The sequence below is a fragment of the Arachis ipaensis genome, chromosome B01 (assembly GCF_000816755.2).
Source record: "Arachis ipaensis cultivar K30076 chromosome B01, Araip1.1, whole genome shotgun sequence".
NCBI classification, from domain to species: domain Eukaryota; kingdom Viridiplantae; phylum Streptophyta; class Magnoliopsida; order Fabales; family Fabaceae; genus Arachis; species Arachis ipaensis.
Window position 1 is genome coordinate 64,819,104 of NC_029785.2, and position 12,173 is coordinate 64,831,276.

Below are 12,173 nucleotides of genomic sequence, written 5' to 3' on the forward strand. Positions count from 1 at the left end.
TTTTCCAGGGTCTTGTCTCTTCAGAGGTAATTTCTGCCTAGTCAAGTCATCCAGTTCTTTAGTGAGCAATGGAGGTTCATTCTCCTAAATCTCATTACGAAATAACTTGGTGTTTAGCTTCATGATTGCTCCAAGGTACTTAGCAAGTTGCTCTTCGGTAATATCTTCATCCTCTTCAGAGGAAGAATACTCATCAGAGCTCATGAATGGCAGGAGTAAATTCAATGGAATCTCTATGGTCTCTGTGTGAGCCTCAGATTCCCATGATTTCTCATCAGGTAATTTCATGGAGGCCAGTGGACATCCATTGAGGTCTTCCTCAGTGGAGATCACTGCCTCTTCCTCCTCTCCAAGTTCGGCCATGTGAGACGTGTTTATGGCCTTGCACTCTCTCTTTGGATTCTCTTCTATATTGCTTGGGGGAATACTAGGAGGGAGTTCAGTAATCTTCTTACTCAGCTGACCCACTTGTGCCTCCAAATTTCTAATGGAGGACCTTGTTTCAGTCATGAAACTTTGAGTGGTTTTAATTAGATCAGAGACTATAGTTGCTAAGTTAGAGTGACTCTGCTTAGAATCCTCTGTCTGTTGCTGAGAAGATGATGGAAAAGGCTTACTATTGCTAAACCTGTTTCTTCCACCATTACTGTTGTTGAAACCTTGTTGAGGTCTCTGTTGATCCTTCCATGAGAGATTTGGATGATTTCTCCATGAAGGATTATAGGTGTTTCCTTAGGGTTCTCCCATGTAATTCACCTCTTCCATTGCTGGGTTCTCAGGATCATAAGCTTCTTCTTTAGATGAAGCTTCTTTGGTACTGCCTGTTGCTGCTTGCATTTCAGACAAACTCTGAGAAATCATTTTGACTTGCTGAGTCAATATTTTGTTCTGAGCCAATATGGCATTCAGAGTATCAATCTCAAGAACTCCTTCCTTCTGACTTGTCCCATTATTCACAGGGTTCCTTTCAGAAGTATAAATGAATTGGTTATTTGCAACTATTTCAATGAGTTCCTGAGCTTCTGCAGGCGTCTTCTTCAGATGAAGAGATCCTCCAACAGAGCTGTCCATTGACATCTTGGACAGTTCAGACAGAACATCATAGAAGATACCTATGATGCTCCATTCTGAAAGCATGTCAGAAAGACACCTTCTGATCAATTGCTTGTATCTTTCCCAAGCTTCATAGAGGGATTCACCTTCCTTCTGCCTGAAGGTTTGGACTTCCACTCTAAGCTTACTCAATTTTTGAGGTGGAAAGAACTTTGCCAAGAAGACATTAACTAGCTTTTCCCAAGAGTTCAGGCTTTCTTTAGGTTGTGAGTCCAACCATGTCCTAGCTCTGTCTCTTTCAGCAAAAGGGAAGAGCATAAGTCTGTAGACCTCAAGATCAACCCCATTGGTCTTGACAGTAGTCCTTTTAGGTTCAGGATCAGCTTTAACAAGGATGCCTTTGTCTTTGCTCTTGCTCATATGAAAGAGAAGAGAACAAGAAAGTATGGAATCCTCTATGTTACAGTATAGAGATTCCTTGAAGTGTCAGAGGAAAAGAAGAATAGAAGGAGAATGTAGAAAGAGAAGAATTCAAACTTATCAAGAGGTATATAGTTCGAATTGTTGATAGTGGAGGAGTGTTAGTCCTTAAATAGAAGGATGTGAGTAGAGGGGAAGAATTTTCGAAATTAAAGTAAAAGATTTTGAAATAATTAAAAGAAATTTTGAAATTTTGATTGATGATTTTCGAAAACTAAAATTGGGAAAGAAATTAAGTGATTTTGAAAAAGATTTTGAAATTAGAAATTAAAAAGATATGATTGAAAATTAATTTTGAAAAAGATGTGATTGAAAAGATATGATTGAGAAGATATGATTAAAAATCAAATTAAAAAGAGAAAGTTTCAAAATTAAAGTTGATTACTTGACTAACAAGAAATTAGAAGATATGATTCTAGAATTTAAAATTTGATCATTTCTTAATAGGCAAGTAACAACTTGAAAATTTAGAATTAAATCACTAATTGTAGCAAGGATTTTCGAAAATAGTAATAAATAAAAAAAATTGAAAAGAAATTGATTTTGAAAAGATATGATTGAAAATATATGATTTGAAAAAGAATTGATTTTGAAAAATTATGAAAATTTGGAAAAAAAATTTGAATTAAAAACAAAATCTTCCCTCTAGTGTCATCCTGGCGTTAAACGCCCAGAATGGTATCCATTCTGGCATTTAACGCCCAAAATGCTACCTTTTTGGGCGTTAAACGCCCAGCCAGGTACCCTGGCTGGCGTTTAAATGCCAGTTTTCCTTCTTCACTGGGCGTTTTGAACGCCCAGCTTTTTCTGTTTAATTCCTCTGCTGAATGTTCTGAATCTTCAATTCTCTCTATTATTGACATGAAAAGACACCATTTTGAACATATTTTTGAATTTTTAATGATGAGAAACAATAAAGAATGCAACTAAGATCAAATAAATAATGCATGCAAGACACCATAGTTAAAAATTGATACTAAGATACATAAAATATTTTTTATTTTCGTGATTTTATAAATTTTTTGTGATTTTTCGAAAATCATATGGAAAAGAGTATAATAGATTCAAAAATTTTAATATGAATTCCAGGAATCATGCAATGTTAGTCTAAAGCTTCAGTCTAAAAAGATTAGACATGGCTAGCCAAGCTTCAGCANNNNTTGTTCCTCCTGAACCTCTGCTTTCTTATTGCCTTCTTCCAATCATTCATACTCCTTTCCATGGCAAGCTTTATGTTGGGCATCACCGTTGTCAATGGCTACTTCCCATCCTCTCAGTGAAAATGTTCTATGCACGCTGTCACTGCACGGTTAATCATCTGTCGGTTCTCGATCATATTGGAATAGGATCCATTGATCCTTTTTCGTCTGTCACACGCCCAACACTCGCGAGTTTGAAGCTCGTCATAGTCATCCCTTCCCAGATCCTACTCAGAATACCACAGACAAGGTTTAGACATTCCGGATCTCAGGAATGGCTGCCAACAATTCTAGCCTATACCACGAAGGTTCTAATCTTAGATTAGAAACCCAAGAGATACACATTCAAGCTTGGTTGCATGTAGAACGGAAGTGGTTGTCAGGCATGCGTTCATAGGTGAGAATGGTGATGAGTGTCACATAATCATCACATTCATCATGTTCTTGGGTGCAAATGAATATCTTGGAGAAGAAATAGACTTGAGTTGAATAGAAAAACAATAGTACTTTGCATTAATTCATGAAGAACAGCAGAGCTCCACACCTTAATCTATGGTGTGTAGAAACTCCACCGTTGAAAAAATATAAGAACAAGGTCTAGGCATGGCTGTGAGGCTAGCCTCCATGGTCTAAGATAGCATAAGACTTATCAAAGATGAAAATACAATAGTAAAAGGCCCTATTTATAGAGAACTAGTAGCCTAGAGTTTACAGAAATAAGTAATTAATGCAGAAATCTTCTTCTGAGACCACTTGGTGTGTGATTGGGCTGATCATTGAAGCTTCCATGTGTAGAGACTTTTCTTGGAGTTAAACGCCAGCTTTTGTGCCAGTTTGGGCGTTTAACTCCAGCTTTTGTGCCAGTTCTGGCGTTTTGACGCCAAAATTCTTAAGCTGACTTGGAACGCTAGTTTTGGCCATCAAATCTTGGGCAAAGTATGAACTATTATATATTGCTGGAAAGCCCAGGATGTTTACTTTCTAACTCAATTCAGAGCACGCCAATTGGGCTTTTGTAGCTCCAGAAAATCCACTTCGAGTGCAGGGAGGTCAAAATCCAACAGCATCTGCAGTTCTTTTTGAGCGTCTGAATCAGATTTTGCTCAGGTCCCTCAATTTCAGCCAGAAAATATCTGAAATCACAGAAAAACACACAAACTCATAGTAAAGACCAAAAATGTGATTTTTATTTAAAAACTAATAAAAACTAACTAAAATATACTAAAAACATACTAAAAACAATGCCAAAAAGCGTATAAATTATCCGCTCATCATGTACAAGGTTCAATAAGGTTCCGCGCTTCGATTTGAAATGCAGGGATTGGTATCAACTTCAATTGAATGGGTCTCAGAAGACGTTTGGTCATCTTGGTGAGAATATAATTTCTAAACCGCCCAGATCGAAGAATATAGATAAAAACAGAGGCGGATTTAAAAACAAAATTTGGGATCCTGGAAAATATTCTGACATTCGTCACGCCGGGTGCCTGAGAATCTGTTTGAAGCTGCTCAGAAGCTTTACATGCCTAGTTTGGGACCCCGGAGGCTATTGGCATTCCAAACATTGGTGGAGATTTCTAGATGAATTTAAACAAAAGCCACCATAACAGGAAGCTCATCAAATGTCCAACTTAAGGACTTTAACTAAAAGTGCTAAGTGGGAGACAACCCACCATGGTATAATCGTTCCTGTTTCAGTTCCATTTCATTTTTTTCATTTTTATATTGTTTTATTTTCATTGAACCTGGATATTATTCATAGCATTTGCATCAGCATTGCATACTGCATCATTGCAAACAAAAAAAAAATGCATGCGACGCGTAAGCGTCGCTGACGCATCCACGTCACAAGTGCATTAGGAAGAAAAGGAAAGTGAACAGAAAGTCACGCGAAAGCGTGGCTGGAGTTGTGCCTTTGGCACAGATTGTTCCACGCGACCGCATCGCTAACGCGTTCGTGTCAGTTGCAAAAAATACCTCCCACGCGTCCGCGTCACTCACACGAACGCGTGATCTGGAAATCGGCGTAAAAATCCAACGCCTAGAATTCTGGGATGGAATTGTGTGGCTAGTGTGCGTTTTGCACAAAACGGCCTACGCGTTCGCGTCCCTAACACGAACGCGTCACTTGCAAAACACTCATCCCACGCGAAAGCGTGAGCGACGCGTTCGCGTCGCATGGATAGCATGGCACCCTAATGGAGACAGAGAGTTGCGCTGAAACGACGTTGGAATTGTGCTTTTAGCACAATTTACAGCAACGCAGTCGCATGCCTCGCGCGTCCGCGTCATCTATCTTGTACACAACCCGCGCGATCGCGTCAATCACGCGACTGCGTCAATCCCATTTCACCCTAGCCACGTGATCGCGTGCCCCACGCGTTCGCGTGGATTCAAAATCACTAATCCCAACCACGCGAAACCCTATTCCCCCTGTCACCATTCTCTTCCCCCCAACCCCCCTCTGCTCCCTCTCTGCTCCCCACCCAAACACCACCACGCCACCAGTGCCGCCTCCCATTACCACCTCCGACCACCGCCACCCACCACCGACCACCACCACAACATCACCACCATCGCCCCCTTCCTCTTTACCCCCTCTACAACATTAACCCCAACCCCTAACCCCCTGCCACCGAACAGCCGCCCACCGCCGCGCCAACCACCCATCACTGCCGCGTCAGCACCACCACCAACCACCACCCTATCATCTCTCTGTTCCATAAATTTGTTCATACGCATACCAGGTTCCGCCGATCGCCACTTTTCTTTCATTCGTAGTTTGTTGCATATTTTTCAGTTTATGTTCAAAATTAGGCTAGTTAGAGATGCATATTTGTAGTGGATTCTAGGTGGTTAGGTAGCTAGGATGTGGTTAGTGGATTTAGGCCTGTTAATTACGACATACTTGTTGCTTGTTTTACTTATTCTGCACTTTTGATCTGGCTTTGATGTTCCTACTATTCATATACTATTCTCTACTGTTTCTTGCTGCTGTTACACTGTTCTTTCATGTTCTTGTTATTTGTGTCTATTTGCAGATTTATTTAAATTCATTTGAACTATTTTTCTTACTGTTTATTTTCCGGGAACATCCAATTTTAGCCAGAATGCTGCCCAATTTTCTGCAAATTGTTTCATTTTTACATTCAGGAAGTGGTTTTGGCAATTTTCAATTTTGCACTACTTAGCTACAATTAAACCAATTCATGAATGCACGCGCCAGCATTCTCTTTCCTTTCAATTTCCTGGTTCATAAATTGCACTTCTGATGATTCGATTTCGATTTTTGCTATTTCTATATCTATATGAATCATCAATAACCTGATATCCATGCTTGAATATGAGTTGATTATTCTTTAAAATTGAGAATTTATTGTTACCTAGGAATCAATTCTCATGCCACTTACTTTACCTTTCTTTTCACTAACTCCCTACTTTTTCCTTTAAAAATTTGTTTTTCACTCCTAACCATTTTAACTTTCAAACTTCTCTTTTCGGTTTTTATCTAATTACATTAACTTTTTAACTCATGGCATGATTATTGTTTCTCCTAATTAACATGAACTCTACTTATAATATATTTTGGATTGTGATTTCTCATCTCAGATTTTTAACTCTGAAACAATCCAAAATATACATTTATTTAACTCATTTCATTATTCTACTGCTCTTTTGCCACTATGTGCCTATATTGTTTTTATTCTATTTGCCTACTTGTTTTCCTGCTTTTGTTCTTCAATTATATCCTGGAATTTCTGCTTTTCAGGATTTCTGACCCTCAACGAAAAGGAAAAGGCAAAGCCACCACTGGCAAAAGGAAAAGAGGCGAATCCTCTATGTCCATCCTGGACATTATGCATGATGACTCCTGGCGGGAAAAGCACTTTACCCCGCAGGAGAAGGCTGACCAGCTCCTCACTGCCACAGATCCGGTAAAATTTGCAAACAGATACTGTGAGCTGAAGTATCCGGTGTTTGCCACCTCCAGGAACCTGTACCTGGAGAGATCTCTGAAAATTCCAGAGGAACTACAGCAGTACACCTCCGCGCTCAACTTGAAGGCCCTCTTAGGATTTATGGTTTGTGCTCTAGCACCACACATTACACCGATCAATGCCATCAAATTCAAGAGGAACATGCCCTTGTAGTGGCCAATGTGAATTACAACAACCGTCCACCCTATCCTCCTCAAGGCCAAAACAACTACCCTCATGGTAGTAATCCATATCAAGGGTGGAGGGATAATGCACAAGGGAGCAATCAAAACCAAAGATGGAACAATTCTTCTTCTCATTACAACAACAACCAATCTTCATCTCAATACCACCATAACAACACCAACCACCAAGCCAACCAAAATCACCCCAACCAAAACCAAAACAACTACACCAAATACCAAGCACCACACCATAGACAACAATCCAACCAAACATCTTCATCTTCCACCAATCAAGTTGATGAGATTAGAGCCGCAATAGAGAAAGGGGACGAGAGCAACAAGGCTCAATTTGATGCCTTGGGCGCTCAATTGGCCAATCTCACCAACATGCTTTCAAAGATGACCATGCCCCCCTCCAACAACAACACCAACCAACCCTCAAGCTCTTCTAACCTTCCATCCCAACCCCAACCAAACCCTAAGGGTGGTCTCAACACCATCACTCTACGGTCGAGGACTACATTGGAGGAGATACCTCCTAGGGTCATGGAAGACATTTATAAGGAAGAAGTTATTGTTGAAGCTCCACATGAAGAAGAGGAGGTGGACAAAAGGCATGAGGAAGAAGGAGTAAGCCTTAAGGAACCCAAGAGGAAAGCTATAGTGGATGAGTCCATTCCTATTCCATTCCCTTCCATGGTGAAGAAAGCAAAGAAAACGCCGGAATTTGATTTGAACATGCTTCGAGTGTTCAAGAAGGTTGAGGTAACCATACCACTTCTTGATGCTATCCAACAAATTCTGAAGTGTGCAAAATTTTTGAAAAACTTGTGTACACACAAGGATAGGATAGGAGAGTTGGAGACATTATCCTTGGGTAGTTCGATTTCTTCCTTGATGGAACATATTCCAAAGAAATGTGGTGACCCTGGACCTTGTTTGGTGTCTTGTTGTACTGGTGGGCGCACTTTTCATGATTGTATGTGTGACTTAGGAGCTTGCGTAAGCATCATGCCGCTTTCTATCTTTGTGCGGTTGAATTTAGCTCCATTAAAGAAGTTGACGGTGAAGTTTGCCTTAGCCGATAAAAGTGTGATCACGGTGATGGGAATAGCAGAAGATGTACTTGTGGCGATCAAGGACTTAGTCTTTCCGGTTGACTTTTACATCCTTAAAATGCCTCCAATAGAAAATAGAAGCTCATCCTCCGTTCTACTTGGTAGACCCTTTCTTAAGACCTCTAAATTCAAGTTAGATGCCTTCACCGGCACATATTCCTTTGAGGTTGAAGACAAGACTATCAAGTTCAATTTGGAAGAAGCCATGAAACATCCTCCCGAAGAGCATTCCATTCTCCAATGTGATGTAATTGATGAAGTGGTAGTGGAAGTACGAAAAGAAGACTACAACAAGTTATGCTACCCCATTGTTGAAGAGACGGATGACCAAGAGGATGAACAAGAGAAAGTTGTTGAGAATGAACTCCGTGTGCTTGATGAAAAGGAACCTCAGCTTGAGGCAAAGAGTAAATTGAAACCTCTTCCATCTCATTTGAAGTATGCTTTCTTAGAGGACAACCAAAAGTTTCCGGTCATTATTGCTAGTGAGCTTTCTAGTGAAGAAGAAGGGAAGCTCCTAGATGTTCTAAGAAAGTACAAGAAGGCAATTGGTTGGAGCCTAGCCGATATTGTGGGGATTGATCATCGCAAGTACATGCATCGTATATTTCTCCAAGAGGGAGCTCGGCTGGTTAGGCAACCGCAAAGGGGGCTCAACCCAACTATCCTCGATGTGGTAAAGAAGGAGGTCACTAGGCTACTTGATGCGAGTATCATATACCCAATTTCTGACAGTGAGTGGGTGGGCCCGGTCCAGGTTGTTCCCAAGAAATTGGGCATCACTGCGGTTAAAAAGGATGATGGTGAAGTGGTCACCAAGAGAGTATAAAATGTGTGGCGAGTGTGCATCGATTATAGAAGATTGAATGCCGCTATAAGGAAGGACCACTACCCTTTGCCCTTTATCGATCAGATGTTGGACCGTTTGGCGGGTAAATCCCATTATTGCTTTTTTGATGGATTCACTGGTTACTTCCAGATTCACATTGCTCCTGAGGATCAGGAAAAGACACATTCACTTGTCCTTTTGGCACCTTTTCCTACAAAAGGATGCCATTTGGATTATGTAATGCACCTGCCACTTTTCAGCAGTGTATGACGAGTGTCTTTTCCGATTTGATAGAGAATTGTCTGGAAGTCTTTATGGATGACTTCAGTGTTTATAGAACTTCATTTGATTGTTGCTTAGAAAACTTGGCCAAGGTCTTAGCTAGATGTGTTGACACTAACCTTGTCTTGAATTTTGAAAAATGTCACTTTATGGTAAGACAAGGTATAATGTTAGGACATGTAGTATCTCATGAAGGCATTTCTGTAGACCCGGCCAAGGTCGATGTTATCACCACTTTACCTCACCCCTCATCTGTAAAAGATTTTAGCAAGATTGCTTTGCCATTGTCGCACCTACTCCAAAAAGATGTAGACTTTGAGTTTGACAGTGCCTGCGTGAAAGCGTTTGAAGAGCTAAGGAGAGTTCTTACCACAGAACTGATTGTGCGAGGCCCCAACTGGACGCTACCATTTGAGATAATGTGCGATGCGTCAAACCATGCTATAGGTGCTGCGCTTGCACAGCGCGATGGTAAACTCCCTTATGTCATTGCTTACTCTTCTAAAACATTGGATGCAGCACAATCCAACTATACCACTATGGAAAACGAACTCCTAGCTATTGTTCATGCTTTAGATAAATTCAGATCTTATTTGCAAGGGTCCAGGATAGTGGTATACACGGACCATGCAGCTTTAAAGTACTTATTGACAAAGAATGAGTCAAAACCTAAACTCATACGTTGGATCTTGCTTTTGCAAGAATTTGACATTGAGATTAGGGACCAGAGTGGGTCTCAAAACTTAGTTGCGGATCATTTAAACCACCTTGAGATTTTAAAATTTGACCCATTTCTGATCGATGACTCATTCCCATTGGAGAGTTTGCATGCTGTGTTGGATAGCTTTCCTTGGTTTGCCCCAATGGCGAACTACTTGGTTGCAAAACTCTTCCCTCATAACTTTTCTAAACACCAAAAGGATAAGTTGAGGAATGATTCCAAATACTATATTTGGGATGACCCTCACTTGTGGAAGAGGGGAGTGGATCAAGTAATTCGAAGATGTGTCCCAGAATCTGAAATCCAACCCATTCTTGAAGCTTGCCATTTGTTTGAATGTGGTGGCCGCTTTGGCCCACAAAAGACAGCTAAAAAGGTGTTGGATTGTGGATTCTGGTGGCCAACCTTATTCAAAGATGCTAACCGGTTCTCTGTGTCTTGCCATCAGTGTCAGAAGTTGGGAAACACGTCCCAAAGGGATGATATGCCTCAGCAACCTATGTTGTTCTGTGAGATATTTGATGTGTGGGGCATTGACTTTATGGGACCGTTTTTCAACTCAAGTGGGTATCTGTATATTCTGTTAGCGGTTGAATACATGTCAAAGTGGGTAGAAGCAATACCTACCCGCCTTGACGATGCCAATACTGTCATTTCTTTTATTAGAAATAACATTGTATGCCGTTATAGGTCGCCACGAGCAATCGTGAGAGACCAAGGATCCCACTCTTCTAACAGGAAAGTAGAGGCACTGCTCAAGCGCTACAGGATATTGCATAAGGTTGCCATTGCTTATCACCCACAGACCAATGGACAAGCGGAAGTGTCCAACCGGGAGATTAAGAGAATCTTGGAGAAAGTGGTCAATCCACAAAGGAATGATTGGAGTCTCCGATTAGGAGATGCACTATGGGCGTATAGAACGGCCTACAAGACTCCGTTTGGGATGAGTCCCTTCCGGATCGTCTTTGGTAAGGCGTGCCACCTCCCGGTGGAGATTGAGCACAAAGCCTATTGGGCGGTAAAGCAGTGCAGCATGGATTTAACCAAGGCGGGTGTTGCCAGGAAGTTATAGCTAGAGGAGCTCGAGTGTTTGAGGAACGAAGCATATGAGAATGCTTGGATCTACAAAGAAAAGACTAAGGCATTCCATGACCATCACATCCAGAAGAAGGACTTTCAAAAAAGTGATGAGGTTCTCCTCTACAACTCGAGGCTTAAATTCATGCCTGGCAAGCTCCGTTCTAGATGGGAAGGACCTTTCAAGGTAAAAGAGATAAAGCCCTATGGAGTGGTAGAATTGTTTGATCCTAAAAGTGAAGCAACTTTCAAGGTGAACAGACATAGAGTGAAGAAGTACCGTGGCTACAAGCTCCCCAAAGAGCTAGAGGTGTTCCTGTTAACGGATGCACCTAAAGGAGGAGAAGCTTGAGCGACTGATTGCATAGGTATGCTAGTTTTGTTGATCTTGTTGGATAACTAGGATGTTCATATAGATTTCATCATTTTGGTATGGATGATTTGTGAACTGAAGAGAATGCTATGTTTTAAATAGTGCATGAATTTGTGAGTGTTCTCTTGACCACTAGCTTAAACACCTGCCAAGTATGTGTTAGAATAGCCCTCTCTATGTTGTGTTAAAAAAAAAAGAGAAAAGCAAGGAAAAAGGGGCATCCACGCGCGAGTGCACTGTGCGCATGTGCGCCGGTGGTTTATTTCTTACTCTGGGCCAAAAATCCGAGAGTCATGCCCACCTTGTGTCCACTCCATGCCATGCACCCACGCGCCAGCGTGCATGCCACTTGCGCGCCCCTGCAACTTGACCATCGACGCGCAAGCGCACTGTGCGCGCGTGCACCATCAGTGCGTGCGCACCGATGGTGCAATATGGACTCCCTGGTACAAAAACCTGAGAGTTGTGCCATGTGTGTGCCTCTTTTGTGCCCGCACTGATGCGTAAGCATACTTGGCGCGTCCGCGCCGGTCGCCAATTTACTCAGGCACGCGTCCGCGTACTGTGCGCATCCGCCTCGCCTGTGCCACATGCCACTCTGGTACAAATCACCCGAGAGTTGTGCAAAAGTTGTGCCAACTCTGTGCCAAGAGCCCAACTTACTTCACGCGTGCACACCCTGGACGCGTACGCGTCCCTTGCTCAACCCTCACCGACGCGCCAGCGCACTGTGTGCGCGCGCGCCGGTCATGCGAACCAGTTTTAAAGCTGCGCGCCCTACTTCTATCCCTCTCCCACCTTCTTTCTTATTTCTTTCTTCTTCTTTCTCCATCACCTCTCTTCTCTTCTTTTTCTTCCACAATCCACCACCACCGT